The sequence below is a fragment of the Lacerta agilis genome, chromosome 6 (genome assembly GCF_009819535.1).
Source record: "Lacerta agilis isolate rLacAgi1 chromosome 6, rLacAgi1.pri, whole genome shotgun sequence".
NCBI classification, from domain to species: domain Eukaryota; kingdom Metazoa; phylum Chordata; class Lepidosauria; order Squamata; family Lacertidae; genus Lacerta; species Lacerta agilis.
This window is the reverse complement of record NC_046317.1, coordinates 52,660,990-52,677,911: the sequence shown is the minus strand read 5'-3', so window position 1 is coordinate 52,677,911 and position 16,922 is coordinate 52,660,990. Positions and strand designations below refer to the sequence as shown.

At 43.6% G+C, this 16,922-nt stretch overlaps 1 protein-coding gene across 1 annotated transcript in view; it reads left to right on the top strand.

The window, feature by feature from the left end:
- TFEB (transcription factor EB) overlaps positions 1-16,922 on the top strand; it is a 66,937-nt gene that overhangs the window by 38,621 nt on the left and 11,394 nt on the right. The window contains exon 2 of the mRNA XM_033152681.1: positions 2,439-2,557. The gene's annotated coding sequence lies outside the window, so the exon portion shown is untranslated. The remainder of the gene's footprint in view (positions 1-2,438; positions 2,558-16,922) is intronic.

Here is a 16,922-nt window from a genome sequence, read left to right as displayed (position 1 = left end):
CTGAGAAGCCCTGTCATGGGTCAATGACGACCAGGTAGCATCCATTGGTCTCAGTGGGGAGTGCAGCTTATATGGACAGCACTTGTTTGGGACACTGTGGCAGCCCCCCCCCCCATGGCATCCTAGGCAGGTTTGTCTTCTGCAGATTGACTCTGAACCCCGACTCCAGAGCCAAGCAGTGTTGCCAGCTTGAAGGGAGGGCAGAATGCACAGCTGCATTCCCCTCTACTCATCTTAGAGTCAGCTGGTAGGACCTTGTGGTTGCGGAAGAGATTGACAATCTTAAGTTAACTTTGCCTGCTGCCCCATACTACTAACACCCCCAGCAGCTGGTGGGAAGTGCAGGCCTGCCACGTGCTCAGGGCTACGGCTTGTAGAGTTTTGTGAGCGGTGATGGTCATTCTGAGCTTACCTGGCCTGTACTATGTTCTGCAGGGTTAGGGCTATAATATGCACAGAGAACATCTCCGCCTTGCAGGGCCCCCACAGCATCTGCAGTGGTGGGTTTTCGTTTTGGTTTTTTTAAAAAAACAACAACAACATGAGTAGGTGCTGACACTCACATTTGGGCACCAGCATAAAATGGGTGTCATGGGCAGCAAAAACCGAGAGATTATGGTGCCCCGTGTCATAACAAAAAAGTGCTGGGCCTGAAGATGTCTCTCTGTGTGTGTTTATAGGCATAATGTACGGTATATAATGTGAGGCAAGGGGATTTCTTTGAGGTCTCTTGAAGAGTTAAAATCCTTATTTTAGGTAGATGTTATGTTGTGTTTATACACACACACACACACACAGAGAGAGAGAGAGAGAGAGAGAGAGAGAGAGAGAGAGTCTGGCAAGCCAATAACTAGAAATAGAATCCGTCTCCTATCACCTCCCAAGGAAGAATGATTTTAGGAGACTGGCAACACGGCCTTCTTGAGTAGGGTGAGGGATCTGTAACCCAACCTACCCCTGGATGTTTTGCCTGTGCTATATATAGTAGCTGGCCTCTTGGAAGTTTGTTTTTATCCCTCTTGGTAAATATATTTTTTGCAGCCATCAGACACCCCTTCCCCCACCCCCACCAAAAGTTCAAAATAGGTGTATCTGATGGAATTAGCAGTCTATGCTCTATAGGAAAAAGGAACATGTGTACTTGTTATCCTGTATAAATGACTAGAGGATTCCCCCCCTTTTCTTTTTACTAAATATTGAGGAGGGATGGCTCTTGACTGCATTAATCATTAACTCCCCTGAGCAAGCACAACAGTTAACTTGAGTGTACAACTGAGCTAAGGTAATGGGAGGTACAGTCTGCTGCTAGATTTATGAACTGTGAATGAAAACAACTCCTCATATCTAAGGCACTGCCTGGACTGGCAGCTTGAATCTTCCTCACTTTGCAACTGGTGGTGTCATTTGCTTTGGTGTGACATGCTGCCCAGCATGAATTCTCTGCTTATACTTACAGTGATGTTCACCCGCCTGTGCTTTGCGCCCTCTTTGAACAGGTGTGAAGGACTCTTCAGTGTGCAAAACTGTTTGGGCACTTCAGCCTCCTTGTGGGTGGCACTGTGAAATAATCCTGTTTTTCCTTGGGCTGTTTCCACTCCTGAGCTTTCACATCTGTAAAAGAGACTGCAGCTTTTTGCTCAGCTTTAAAATGCTCTCATCTGAAATTTAGAGACAGGAGAAACTGCAGATGGGTAAACAGCTGATAGGGGAAGGGCTGTAGGTCAGGGGCAGAGCATTTTCTTTATGTTCAGAATGTCCCTGGTATCTCTAGATAGGGCTGGGAAAGACTCCTTCCTAGAAGGAACCCTGGAGATTTGCTGCCAGTTAGCATGGACAGATCTGAGCCAGATGGACCCAGATGGTTTTATCAAAGGCCATCTCCCTTATTTGGCCATCTGAAGCCATTCCTTCTTGTGACAGTGTGGGAAATGAACTTTCAAGTCAGGTGTCACAAACTCATGACTTCTTGAATCGCAGCAGACTGTTATGGTGGCATTTGTGGGTTCTTAATACATGGCTTGCTCTTGCTGGATTTCCCCTAACCACAAAATCTCCTCTAGCGTACCATGCTTGTGTTTACTACCTATCCAACAAATTCATTCTCAATGATGGTTGCAAAGCCAAGTGCCGTATGGGGACCAGCAGCTTTTTGCCTGGCATTATATTATAACAATTGATCTTGACTTTTTAAAACCTTGTATCTAAGACCAGTGATATGAATCCTGAAAAATTACAATGCTGTGGATAATAGGTGGGATTAGGAATGAATGTGCTGGTATGAATTTGCGATGCTATAGCTTTTCTTCTGCATTACCTAGGCTTTCATGACTGGGATAGATGCTTTTTTTCTTTTTCTTTTAAAGAAGACATGGTACAGTTTCCTGCCAGTTACTGATCTTGGTTTTTTCCATGCTTTTCTCCCTTTTTCTGAATTCTAGAAAGCCATACCAAAGGGACATCTGAACGAACGCTTCCTCCCATCCCATATGTGCCTTCCCAATCCTTGAGGTCATTGGAAGAGGCCCTGTTGTGGGTGCCCTGTCCATCTAACAGTTGGGTGAGTAACAACCAGTTTTATATCTTGTGGCATTCCCAATGAGTGCGTTTTGTCTTCCAGGTTCTTTGAAAAGACAGTCTTAATCATGTATCTGTAGCAGCTTGTTGTAGGAGCCCGTGTGGCTTCATTTTTTCAAAGTAATGAGTCTTGTTATCAACACTGTTTTAGGTTAGCTAACCTTAGTTCAACTAACATTAAATAGTTTGGGAGTAATTTCCCCCTACTGCTCTTTATTCCTTCATTTGTTTTTTGCAGCTTTGATAGCTTTGTTCAGCGTCCTACAGTCTCTATAATTAATTTCCCTCTGAGGAAGCAGACTACATCCAGTGAAACAAGAAAAGAGCCGGCATCTCGTTAGGGTTTTCGTTCTGAGGGTTTTCATTTTAGTTGGATATATTTTTGTTTAATTCCATATATAGCTGTAGCTGTTTCGGGGCCCTCACCCCGATTTTTTGAATTTGAGTTTAGTTTAGTTTGGTTTATATCTTCACAACATCTCCATCTCGTTTCAGGGATTGTCACGGCTGAGTCTTTGTACTTTTGTTCTTTTGTTCCAGGTTCTTTGAGGCAAGGGACAAGAATGTCCTTTTATTGAAAGCCTTTTTTAAAAAAAAGACCAATGCTGTTTATATTCAGATGTCATGATAGGTCATGGTTTAGTGTGCTTAAAATGAAACAAGCATCTCCCCGGGCTCATGTGCTCCCCTCTCCTCCATCGACATAGCCATGAGGAGTTGAGAAGGTTTTGCTTCTGTTTTTTATTAACTGTGGCATAATGTTATGTCCAAAGCCTATAAATTCAATAATTCCAATATAGGAGTGCTAGGTTTGTGCTGCTGCGTTTGTATTGTTTCAGTTTTGAATCTTTTTATATGTTTTCTTATTGTTGTAATATTTCCAATGCATTGTGTACTGCCCTGGGCTCCTTTAGGAAGAAAGATGGCACATAAACACAATAAATAATAATAATTATTTTATTTTATTTTACTTTACTTTACTTATACCCCACCCATCTGGCTGGGTTTCCCACCCCAACTTTCCTCCAGGCATCTCAAAACAGCACACACGGTTCCTGCCCATTTTATCTACACAACAACCCTGTGAGGTAGGTCAGGCTCAGAGCCAGTGACTGGCCAAAGGTCACCTAGTGAGCCTCATGGCTGGAGTGGGGATTTGATACTACTACACTACACTAGCTCTCTTGTGTAAAGGAGAGAAAGTTGGCAGATGAAACTTCTTACATCGTAGAGCTAAAAATGACAGGATGTGCATAGTAGCCACTTGGCACTACATAAAGGCCAATTCACTAGCGCTAGAAGTGTTTCCAGTCAAAAGCTCCAAAAAAACCCCAGACTAGGCAGCCAGAGGTATAGTTCCTTCAGAAAACACAAAGCAGGGTGGGTGGGTCCTTTTTTAGTATCATCTCTCTGGCCTATGGAGGATCAAAAGCAAAGTATCAGGTGTCCATAACTTTAGGGCTGGTTTTCGTATACTGTCTGCCTCCACGGGAATACTTTCAGAATGATTCCTGTGGAAGGATGTGTGTGGAAAATGAATGTCTGAAGGCTGGTAACAGGTGCTCAAAAGAAGAATGGAAATGTTTGTGGGTTGCGCTACAGTTTTCCTGCATTTGATGTAACTGATCCAAATCCTCAGCATTTAGGAAAGAAGAGTGCCTGGATTGTAACTCTTGACTAGTTTGGCATTTGGTATGAAACAAGCCAAATAAGCCAGAGGCTTCTACTGCAACGCTAGTCCGAGTGGCCAAGGCAATGCAAATTGGCTTATCCCCATTCTGGCATAGCTGACACTGGCTAAGAACTGAGGAGGGGCAATGATCTCCCTGCTGTCAAAATTCCTGGCCTTAACCCTTGTCTAGTTCTGCAAAGCCGCCTTTTGTATGCAGCTCACTGTGGCACACACTAGTTCTTTGTTAGCCAGAAGCTCCAGTTACTAAGGCTAGGATGTTCAGCAACTCATCAAGGGCAGATCTGTGTTTTGTATTCTGTGCCGTCCTCAAGGAGTGCCAATGGTACCAACTTCCTGCTGTCTTCTTTTCTGACTTGATGGGCAGCATGGGGACAAATAAAAACTAAGCTTTTATTATTATTACTTTTTAAAGACTTTAATTACAACAGAAGGGGGTTCTGATGTAGATAGATTTTTTTTGGGGGGGGGATGAGCCACTTTCTTAGCCAGTTTAAAATAAAGTGTACCCAATTTTTGCCTGGCAAACATTGGAGGCCATGGTGTCATAAAAGCACTGATTGTAATCACTGCCTTTCTTGGTAGGAGGAGGGTTGAGGCCCAGCCTCAGTTTCCTCCAAAGCAGGTGTGCTGTCTAAGCCACAGGAAGAAGAGTTTGCAAAAGTTTCTATAGCTCTGGGGCATGAGGTGCCCAGGAAGGAAGGAAAGATGAGAGAGTGATTTGGGTAGTGGGTTGGCATTTGGGGCAGCTGTGCTTAGCCTCTGCTTTTGCCACAAGTCTTTCTGTGACCATCATTCAATAAGCCATACCTTTCTATTTGGGGTGGGAGGTGGGGCGGAGGAGATGCTAGCCTGTATTACGGAATGGCGAGAAAGTCAATACATACTGGTTGAATATTTGGTGATAAATTTGTCAAGCAGTAACGTATAACAGTGGACATGTTGGGAGTGGGTAATTTCTAGCTGTGATTGTGAGTAGAAGTTTCCTTTCTGCTCAGTACGAAATATGGGAAAGTGGAAGAGGATAGAATTCTGCTCCTGCTGCATTGGTTGAATACCGACCACTTTATAGATAGGAGGATTTTCAACCCAAAAAGTGTTTGGGCCTTCATTCAGCATTTGAATTTCCAACATCTGAGTCAGATTCCACAGACAGCATCCCAAGTATATTATATACCTCCTCCTTTTTTCTTCCTTCTCGGTAGTTTTTGCTGAAAAAGACTGGAGCCTGTACCATTAAATTCCTTAATTGCGCCCATTACAGTGCAATGCTACCTTAGTGGGTATCTGAAAAGCATACAAACAGAGCAGCAGCTCTGGAAGAAGGAAAGGGTGGTCAGTAGGACGGTTCCTCCTCCACCAGCCGTGGTATTCTCTGTGCCTTTCTGATGTTGCCTTTGGCAAATTGTTAGCATCCTTTTGTGAGGTGACTTGTGCCTATAGTAAAACAGACAACAATCTTTTTGTCCCCTTTGCTACTGGTATTTTAAATATGGTAAATATTCTATGAGGCATGTGGATCACATGAGGCAGTTTGGAGCCAAAAGGTGCAGAACGAGCAATGCACGTTTCTCTCACCTTGAAGTCCCTGGGGCAAATTCACCTCTGGTTCCCATCCCAGCTATTGGTTGGGTATCTTCACATTTACTGATATTTACTTGGCTGCTCTGTTTCATTTGCCACAAGCTGCATGTGTCAGGTGTTATGCCTGAACAGGAAATATCCACCTCTGTTGGGGACACAGGGCTGTGCATGCCATTTGTCCCCATCTACCTCAGCACTGCTTTCTGTGTTCCAGACCTTCTTGTGTTGAGCAAAGGGAGGTCTGAAGGTGACTTCTGCCATGACTCCTGATTCTGCAGAGGCTTCTAGTGTGTTCAGTGTGGGTAAAAGCCGCCTCCTGTCGTTTTCTGCTCAGCACAAAAGGGTCTGAGACTTAATGGGCAAGGACAGGAGTATTAGATGCTGTTGTCTGGTCCTCTGTGACCCCACCAGAGATTGCAGTGAGATTCAGGCAACCTATTCACAAACTTAGTTAGATCTAGGCAATGAGTAGAGCTTTGCCCACGATTAGTGTGGTTATCCCAGTCAATGCCAATTCTGTTGTTGTTGATGCAATTGGACTTTGAAGTGGCTATCAGTGGGGAAGTTCAGGCCATTCAGATGATGTGTCTTTCCCAGACATGCACAGGACCCAGGACAGCCAGTGGCCAGATACTTTCATAGAAATGGAAGTGGAGATTAGTGCTGCATAGGTTCTTCCAGCTCCAGTAATCACAGAATGGTGCATGCATCCATGGAATTGCAGGGAGAAAATATATATAGATATAAATATATCTATATCTATATAGATGATATAGATAAAGATATACAATCATACCTTGGATCCTGAACGCCTTGGTACTTGGACATTTTGGCTCCCGAATGCTGCAAGCCCGGAAGTGAGTGTTCCGGTTTGCAAACGTTCTTTGGAAGCAGAACGTCCAACAGGGCTTTCGCAGCTTCTGATTGGCTGCAGGAGCTTCCTGCAACCAATCAGAAGACATGCTTTGGTTTCTGAACATTTTGGAAGTTGAACAGACTTTTGGAACGGATTCCGTTTGACTTCCAAGGTATGACTGTAGATCACTTGTGGGAGGAAATTAGCAAAAATAAACAAAAGTAACAAAATAATTGGCTGGATCCCTAGATCCAAAGTGCAGGGCTAAACACACTCTCCAGCAAGAGAGATCCCCCAGCAGAGTTTAAAAGTCACAAAAGCAACCAGCAGGGAAAGCATGGGAATATAGGCTGTAAAACCCTTTTAATATCCTGGTAAGTCCACTACCAGCAATTTAGTTTTTTGATATATATTGGGGGGGGGGGAGGAGGGGGAGCAGTTGCTAGTAAAATGTGGTAATTGGTTTAAGCTTCATATTTGGATGCAAATCACTAAATAAATAGTCAATTAAATGTCACAGTTAGTTAAGTCACATACCTCTGTTATGCCTGTATAAGTATTCTAAGGAAGCCAGTGAGCGATTTAAGGATTATTATGCTGCTTCATCAAAGTACCTTCTGTATAGATTTTTGCATGCTCATGAATAATGGTATGTTAAACAGGATAGTTGACTGGCTTCCCATCAGGCATTTGGAATTGTTTTGAAACTTTCCAAGGCATTGCGCTGAGGCACTGAATTCTGCATGATAGTAAAGAGGCTTGTATCTCACCAGTTGGAAAAGCTAGAGTCTACTGAAGAATATAGGAGTTATTTTGTAAACTTCACATCCTGTTTTGAATGCAAACCTTTGATTTTATTTCATTTCATGAAATTTATGTACCACTTGTTTGTAACAAACAAACTTCAAAGTAGTTTACAAAAGAATACACGGATAAAATTAGCAATCAAAACAGCTATTTAAAACATTCAAAAAGCAATTTAAATCAACGATAAGCTAAAAACAGTACAGTGGTACCTTGGGTTACAGATGCTTCAGGGTACAGACTCTGCTAACCCAGAAATAGTACCTCGGGTTAAGAACTTTACCTCAGGATGAGAACAGAAATTATGCAGCGGCGGCAGCGGGAGGCCCCATTAGCTAAAGTGGTACCTCAGGTAAAAACAGTTTCAGGTTAAGAACGGACCTCCAGAAAGAATTAAGTTCTTAACCCGAGGTACCACTGTATTTATTTGTTTTGAACTTGCATCGTCAGTCTGCTCCACTTCCTGAGATGTAAGTAGTAGTACAAGATCGATTTCAACAACACACTATTTATTTATCGTTTGGCTTGGTTTTCATTCTAGAGGAAACCATGGTTTGTATCTTCCCATGATGAGCTGCAGTACTTACTAGTGCGTGCTGCCTAATCGCTCCCACTTTGCTCCACTGTTCCTGGAGCTGGAAGAAACAAACTATGAAGCTTGGCATTACACGCAAATCAGTGCTTGTGGTTTGCTGCTTCCCCAACAAACCCTGAGTGAGAAGCTAAGGTTTGCTGTTGCCTTACTGCTTGTATTTTGTTTGGAACAAACAAATCACTAGCGTTGGTTCACATGCAAGTAACAATAAGCCAAACCTTATGGTTTGTTTCTTCCAGTTCCAGGCCCAGGCCGGGTCGTTCAAAGCAGGAGCAATTGAGCACTATGCACTATCATGCTGCTTGTTCACAGTAAGCCATGGTTTATTGCTTACCATGGATTACCGTAACGTGAAAGCTGGGCCTATTCTGAACTCAAAAACACATGATATGTGCACACATGCACAGTAAAGCAAATTATGCTATATACAAGCATGGGGAAATACTACATAGTGGATCATCATATTGTGCACTTGAAGCAAATGACTCTTAATCCCCCTTCACCTGTTTATTGCATGGAGGGGTCTCCTCAGGATAGTACAAGAGGCTGTGGATCCACACTGCTGGCCCCACCCATTGTCACACAATTTACCTGGTCCCTCAGGTGTCCATACATTGAACTTGGGACATCTGCATAGGGGAGGCAAACGTGCGTGTGTGCACGTAACCCAAAATATTTTATAAACCAAATATAAAATAATTTGTTTTAAAGCGTCTTGAATGCTACTCAGCCTATCTCTTGCTAGTGGGCTCTGAGTGGAAAATGCAGACATTCTCTCTCTCTCTCTCTCTCTCTCAAACGTTTTGTGCATTTGGACACTAAATGATGAGAAAGGAGAGCATGTATTAAGTAAGGCACAGCAGAAACAAAATACTATGCTGTAAGAACAGCCACGGACATGACATTTTTGAAGTTGGTCTAGAATGCTAGTGGGTCCCCCAAGACTGCGGGCCCACGGCGACAGGCCACCTAGCCCACCCTTTAACCTGGCCTTGTGCTTATGACTTGGTACTCTGGCATTTCACTAACTGTTTCTGTGGTGATTCACATCAGGATGTGAAGGTTTGTCATTCTGTTAGTGAATGCCCACTCCCTCTTCCCTTGTGTGTGGGTGTACGTTCAGGTATCGCTTTAACCCATTCCTCTCTTCTTGTGCAGCTTAATTTTTCAAGGCACACTTTAGGCTCTTTCATGGCACGCTGTTGTGGCCTGGTAAATTGTGTGAGCAATCACAAGGCCCAGATGTGATTTTGAGAGCAAACTCTGAGGGCTCATCCACACTTCTGGTTGTCTCTTGATTTCCAAGCATGGGTCTGATAGGTTTTTCTTTTGTTCCACTGTTTTCTCTGGGAAAACCCACTGCAGACCCTCCAATTTCCCTATTTTCCAGGGACGTCCCTGATTTAGAGAAGCTGTCCTGGTTTCTGATTTGATCCTGGAATGTCCTGGTTTGCTTAGGATGTCCCTACTTTCAATGGAGAAATGTTGGAGGGTATGGTAGGATGTCCCTATTTTCATTGGAGAAATGTTGCACAAATACATACAATTATTGAAGTAACGCTTTGACAATACAGTGGAACCTTGTGTTATATACCATCCTCCTTACGAATTCTTCTGGTAACGAGCTCTGCTATCCCGGAAGTAGATGCTCCTGGTAGCGAACTTTGCCCTGGGATGCGAGTGGAAGTCACGTGCCGGTGGTGCGGTGGCAGCAGGAGGTTAGTGGCCTACCCTATGAACTGTTGTGCACTGTGATCCCCCAATGCTTGTGCAGTACAGAAAATAAACCTTCCTCAATTCATTAAGAGCATAAGACTGCAGCCTTAGGCTAAAAGTCTAAACATGCCTACTAGCATTGAAGTCTGAGCGAGACTTTCTTCCAAGCAGACATGCATAAGGTGTTTCTGTTTAAATTTATTTAAATTATTTATTTACTGTTAGCGTTCCATGTGGTTCCACTGCTGGTTTTCATACTCCTTCCTTCAGTCGTCGTCCTGTTCTCTTTCCCCGCCCATCCTGTGAATGAGTCAGAGTGAAAGCAGAAGCTGATGAACGTTACATAGGGTGAAGCCAAGCAGAGCCAGCAGGGCTATTTTAAAACTCTATTGGTTTCCAATTCTCCCTGTCTTTTATGCAGGGCTTAGGCTTGCCTTGCCCTATTGCTCTAGATGAAGTTCTCATTCTGAGGTGATGAGTGCTGGAATTTCCTTTGGGGGAAACCTGCATAGAATTCTCTGCTTTGTGACCTTGGTGAGTCTTCTCTTAAGATAAAAAGAGTGGGGAAGAGACCCATAGTAGTGGAAGCAGAGAAATTGCTGAGAACCAGTGAAAGGTTGAAGAAGCCAAGAATATCTTCTAAACTGCTAATTCATCCAAATTTGGAGAAGGTAACAGGGCTTCAGCTGATCTCTGGATTTAGGGATTTGAGGGAGGCGATGCTCATGGGACTTGCCTTTCTACTTGTACCTGATTCTTACATGGCCCATGACTGTGTGTAATTTCTGATATGCTTTCAGGTGGTCCGTGAGAATATAACAATAATTTAATTCTAGGAGAATAAACATACAATTCGTATGCACAAAAGGGCTTGTGGTGGCTTGAAAGATTGCGCCATAAACTTCCATGGGCCAGCTAGAGTCCACTTTATCATCCAGTACCTGAAGTGTTATACTGAGTTGGCAGACACACACACACACACACACACACACACACACACAATGAGGGAGAGGTGAAGGTCAAAAGACTGAGATGTACAGTCTCTGACATTTCTATGCAAAACTGAAATGTACACAAGATATGCTGTCTTTATCTTGTATACACTGGTGTTTTGCATAGAAATCTCAGACTGTACCTCTGCATTCTGTGGCCTTTTGGCTGCTGTTTGCATTTTCTTTCCCCTCTAAACTTTGTGTGCACATGCATTTCTCCTCCTCACCCCAGATATATAATCCGCCAGGTGAGAATAATACTTCTTGTGCCTAATGAATTGAGCTGTAGTACATGAAACCTCATGTGCTACCTCAAAAATAAAGCAAATTAAAGTATTTCCCTAAGCCAGTGGTGGCCAAAAATGGCCCTCCAGCTGTTTTTGGACTACAACTCCCATCATCCCTAGCTAGCAGGACCAGTGGTCAGGGATGGTGGCAACTGTAGTCCCAAAACAGCTGGAGGGCCAAGTATGGCCACCACTGCCCTAAGCAAAGTGATGGACACAGTTAAAGCTTCCTTTCATCTGCACTCAAGCCCAGCTGGATGCACTGGGTTGTGGGGAGAAAGGGCTATAGTGATCAGTAATGGAGATATTATTTGCAGAGATTCTGGGTTCAATCCTTGCCGTAGGGCTGGTAAACACTTAAAAACCCCAGACAGCTGCAATGTTGTTAGTGTAGACTGTATTGATGTAGATGGACCAGTGGTCTGACTTGGTATGCTTCCTGGGTAAAGGGAAAACTTCACCTAGGCAGCAGATTGATTAATAATCCATGTCATTGAGGTGTTTGCTGGTCAAAGGATTATTATTGAGGGCAGATTTAAGAATTGGTTCTGCATAGTGGTATATTACTGGCACATGTCTTAGTTGCATATAGAGGATGTAACCATGTCTGTCTGCTAATTTGTAACCCTTTCTCCATGCAGTCATTTAGTTTGGAATGCACAGTACAGTACTGTATATGAGTAGCTATATCAGAATAAATAACGGGTTTAAATTCTGGAAGCCTTTCAGGCTGTGTCCTACAGCACCTTTGGGCAACTGCTAGGGGCCCAGAACTCCAGCAGAACCCACTGACACTTGGTGTGGGCCATTCTTTAACACAGGGGTAGGCAACATAAGGCCTTCTCAATCCGGCCCATGGACAGTCCGGGAATCAGCATGTTTTTATTATATGAGTAGAATGTGCCCTTTTATTTAAAATGTATCTCTGGGTTATTTGTGGGACATAGGAATTTGTTCATCCCCCCCCCCCGCAATATAGTCCGGCCCACCACATGGTCTGAGGGACGGTGGACCAACCCACAGCTGAAAAAGGTTGCTGACCCCTGTTTAACACAACAGTAAAAATCACCCTGGTACTCTGAGCAGTGCTAGGCTGGGCATTTCTCCAGGACGCTGTGAGAAATTAAAATGGTGGGTAGACTAAGCTGCCCAGCAGTGCTCAAATTATTGTTCCTGCTGCCATTGCCAGGTAAGCCTGCCTCCCCCTCCACATCTCTCTCTTACAACAAGTCAGAAAAGCAGGAATGTCCTAAATGGAGATCACAGAGGATGCAATTTTAGATTAAATGGGCAAACTAAATGTTAATAAGTCCATCAAAGCTGAATGGAATTCACTTATCAGTCCTTCTTATTGCACACATGTTGATTTGTGGTCATGATGCCTTCTGGATCCTGCTTTCAATACTATTTATTCCTGCAAAGCCTTTGGGATGGTCACAGTGCTTCATATCCCATAGCTTTCTGCTGACATCCTGTAGGTTTTTATGCCACACAAGTTCTGGGCCTTTCTTGTCCCACTTTCATTGTGCTACAGCCCATCCAGATAGCAATAATGTGGTGGCATTGAGGAATCTTTACGGAAGGAACTAAAGCAGAATGAATCCACCACTAATGCACTAATACAGCATCAAAATAAAAAAAATTCCTTCCAGTAGCACCTTAGAGACCAACTAAGTTTGTTCTTGGTATGAGCTTTCGTGTGCATGCACACTTCTTCAGATACCAAGTGTGCATGCACACGAAAGCTCATACCAATAACAAACTTCGTTGCTCTCTAAGGTGCTACCGGAAGGAATTTTTTTACAGTCATACTCCGGTTTGCGCACACTCCATGTTGTGTACATTTGGGTTGCGTAGGCTTACTCCACCAACCCGGAAGTGCAACATGGAGCGTGGACGCTTCTGCGCATGTCCGCACATGCGCAGACACATTCTGCGCAGTTCGCGCATGCGCAGAAGCACCGCCCGGGTTGTGCACTGTTTGGGGTGCGAACGGCACCCTGGAATGAATTGAGTGTGCAATCCGAGGTACCACTGTATTTTGTTTCGACTATGGCAGACCAACACGGCTACCTACCTGTAACTATTACAGCATCAATAGAGCACTACCCTGCATAGAAATAGCATGCAGTGCACGCAAAATGTGATGCACACATGTCCTTTTTTGCAAGTTGCTTTGAAAGTGATATATAAAGAAAAGCAGGTTAGAACTTATTGAAACAAATAAAAATACACTCCTTAAAACACACATATATATATAAAACAAATTAGAAGGCTGTACATTGTTAAGAATTTTGATTCTGAAAGAAACACTTAGGGCTCTAACATTTAATGAACCATCAGTTTTATCAGTTTTAATAATCTTTTGATGCATTTAAAAAGCTCCCCCTAATTTAATGGGCAGCGATTAAAAAAAGAGAATATTTACTTTTTATATGAGCACTTAAAATGACCATAGGCAATAGCAACTGAGAACAGGAATTCTTTCTTCATTCTTCATTCACTTCCTACACAAAAGGGACTTTCACTTATAAGATAGTGCCGGTTCTGATGCATCATATTCAAAACAAAAGAATGCCCCATGTCACCTGCTTGAAGAAATCTCAGTCAACCAGTCATATGACTTTTGGTTGATTTGCATATGGATGAAAGCAATTATTTTGAAGCAAGAAGCATGCTTATCTTTTATTTTCTGGGTAGGCCTTGAGTGTTAGAAAGGGATTTTTCTCCTGGTCCTTAGAGGCAGGGATGGGGGGGGGGGGATTCTGCCAGCCCACCTCTCTCAAGAACAGTCTCTTCCTCTTCTTCTGACACTTTCTGCACCTCCTCCCCCGTCTCCAACTGCTAAAACTCTCTTCCTTCCTCCAGCCCTGGCTTCTGCCTCACAGGTGGCACAGAACCCCATAAATCACTGCCCCCATCGCTTGGGGCCCCCTGCCTTTGCCACACACTCCTCGAAGCCCTGCCCAGTACCTGGCACCTCCTCCTGTAGCAATAATCTCTCAGGCCACTTCACCCGGAGAGAGCATGAAGTACAGCAATCTATACCATAATCTCAGCACCCTCCTCACATACCGTAACTCTGACAGGGAGTGTGGAACTGGGTTGCATTTCTCTGACCGCGGGTCTCGTGTGCTTAGAATCCTCTGATGGAGTACTAAGGAGAAACAACACTTTGTTTTGCATTTATTAATTTATTTAAAGCAATTTATTTTAGCAATTGTGTACTCCTTCATCATAGCTGTCTCTAAGCAGTGTACGGGAGACCTCATACAATCTGATTAAAAATGTGTCAAACCTGTAAATGACGGAAGTTGGAAGGGACCCCAAGGATCATCTAGTCCAACCATGCAGTAATGTCACGATTCAATTAAAAAGCTTGCAGGGTTTTTAAATTTTTATTTTAAGTCTTCAGTAAGTGCCTCTCTTACTTCAACTGGAAAGGAGTTGCACAACATTTGGCCCACAATACTGAACACACAGATGCTTGTGGATATGAGCCAAGCCATGGAGGACCACAAACAGTGACTCTCCCAATGGCCTTGGTGGTCAAGCAGGGGCATGAGGGATCAGGGGTTATGCACCAGAATGTGCATAATGTGTCATCTACATGTTTTATGCGTAAAAGTGACACCATAGAAAATTGTATGCATTGTGCATTGACTTGAAGCTGGAGATGAAAGCATATTTACCTTGAGATCTTACACACGCAAATGGTTGTTACCTTCCCCAAGCCTAGAACATAGGATAGGTTCAACCTAAGTGAATCAGTGCATTCTGTATTAATTTTAAGGTTGAGATGTGTTGAGATGTTCTCTTTCTGATGGTGTTTGGCTCATTTGTCTGTCCCAATTATTTCGAGAGATACTGGGTGCTATTCTGAAGAGTATGAAAAAGCTAGAGAGGTCATAAGGGGGATCCTGGGAGAGTTCCCCAAGTATGAATTTGGGAGACTTATCACACAAGTTGGAACATATATTCCTATGCTGTAAGGAATGTTCTTGTTTCAGTTTGTTTGAGGTTAAGCTGATTTCTGAGCCAGAGTGCCTGTAGTCTATGAATAAGCTAACCATCGTGTGCCAGTTGTTATGTACTGCCTGTGTTATGACAGCAAGAAGGAATATGATCACTTTATCTATGCCCAGATAGGGCCTTTAAGCTCTTCACACTCCCTGACTGAAGAAGGCAGCTAGTAAAAGAGCTGAGGCGCTTTGAGGACAAAAGCTTAACCAGCAGGGTGTAAACTCCTGCTTACATATTTAGGAATCTGGAAAATGCAGCTGGCTTCTTCCTCTGAAGTGCTGAGGAGGCCATGCAAAATTGCTCTGAAAGCATATTCACCATAAGAGCTTACATATGGCTGCTAGCTTCCCTATGCCTAAGTACTGTAAAGCATAGGATGGGTTAAACCTAAATGAAAATGTGTGGGGCTTTTTAGCCATCAAAAGCATCCTGCATGCCTGATAAACCAGTTGCTTATTCTAGGAAATAATCTCAAAGATACAATTTTCCCCCAGTGTAGCATTGGTCAGACTACACATGGAATATAGTGTCCAGTTCTAGGGTTAAGAAGAATAAGAATTTAAGAAGAATATTCAAATGTCACCTCAGACATCAATTTGCTGTGGACTTTGGCCAAGCCACTGATTCCCCGCCTCTGCTTCCTACCTGTACTATGGACTTCATAACACTGGGCTTTGTTCGATAGAACTGACTTGCCCCTGAATCAGTCCTGGTTTGACAGTAAAAATTACTACCTATATTGGAGACCACTGGAATATGAGACATTGCAGGGGGCAGTGGACAAGAGAGAGGCCACCACCCCTCTAGGTAATTGGTTCCATTGCTGAAATTCCCTTACTGCTCAACTGAAATCTATCCTCAATAAACTTAAGCCCCTTAGGTCTAGTCCTGACTTCTGGGTAGTAGCAAACAAGTATTTGCCCTCTCCTAAGTGCTTGTATAGGGACGTGGGTGGTACTGTGGTCTAAACCACTGAGCCTAGGGCTTGCTGAACAGAAGGTCGGTGGTTCGAATCCCCGCAACGGGGTGAGCTCCCGTTGCTCGGTCCCTGCTCCTGCCAACCTAGCAGTTCGAAAGCATGAAGTGCAAGTAGATAAATACGGTAGGTACCGCTCCGGTGGGAAGGTAAACGGCGTTTCCGTGTGCTGCTCTGGTTCACCAGAAGCAGCTTAGTCATGCTGGTCACATGATCTGGAAGCTGTACGCCAGCTCCCTCGGCCAGTAAAGCGAGATGAGCGCCACAACCCCAGAGTCATCTGCGACTGGACCTAATGGTCAGGGGTCCCTTTACCTTTACTTAAGTGCTTGTATTATTATTCTTATTAGCTGATCAAAATATGCTTTTAATCCCTTACTTCTCTAGCAACATATTCCAGCAAATTGGTTGCATCTAATCAGTACAGTTTTTATCTATGGTGTTTTTCTTTATTTGCAGCCTGAGCATCTTTTTGTGATCCTGGCATAGGCTGGGGCTATTATACCTAACATGGGAAGAAGTGGCAGGACTGCAGTTCTCTAAGTAGTGATACTCTGAACCATATTTCATCCTCATGCCAGAGCAAACAAGGCCCTTATCTCTCTTGAATTCCATCTGTGTCTCATGTTTGGAGTCCAGGGACTCGGGGAACCACCTCTGTCTTCATTCAGCAAAGTTTAATATACACTTCTTGTCACCTGACCGGAGATGATAAGAAATCTGAATAAGGGCAGTGGGTTTCCATTTTCCGGGTCATTACAGGGCAAAGATTAATGTAGAAGGAAAGGGGATCATTAACTCACTTTGATGTTAAACTTTTTTTTT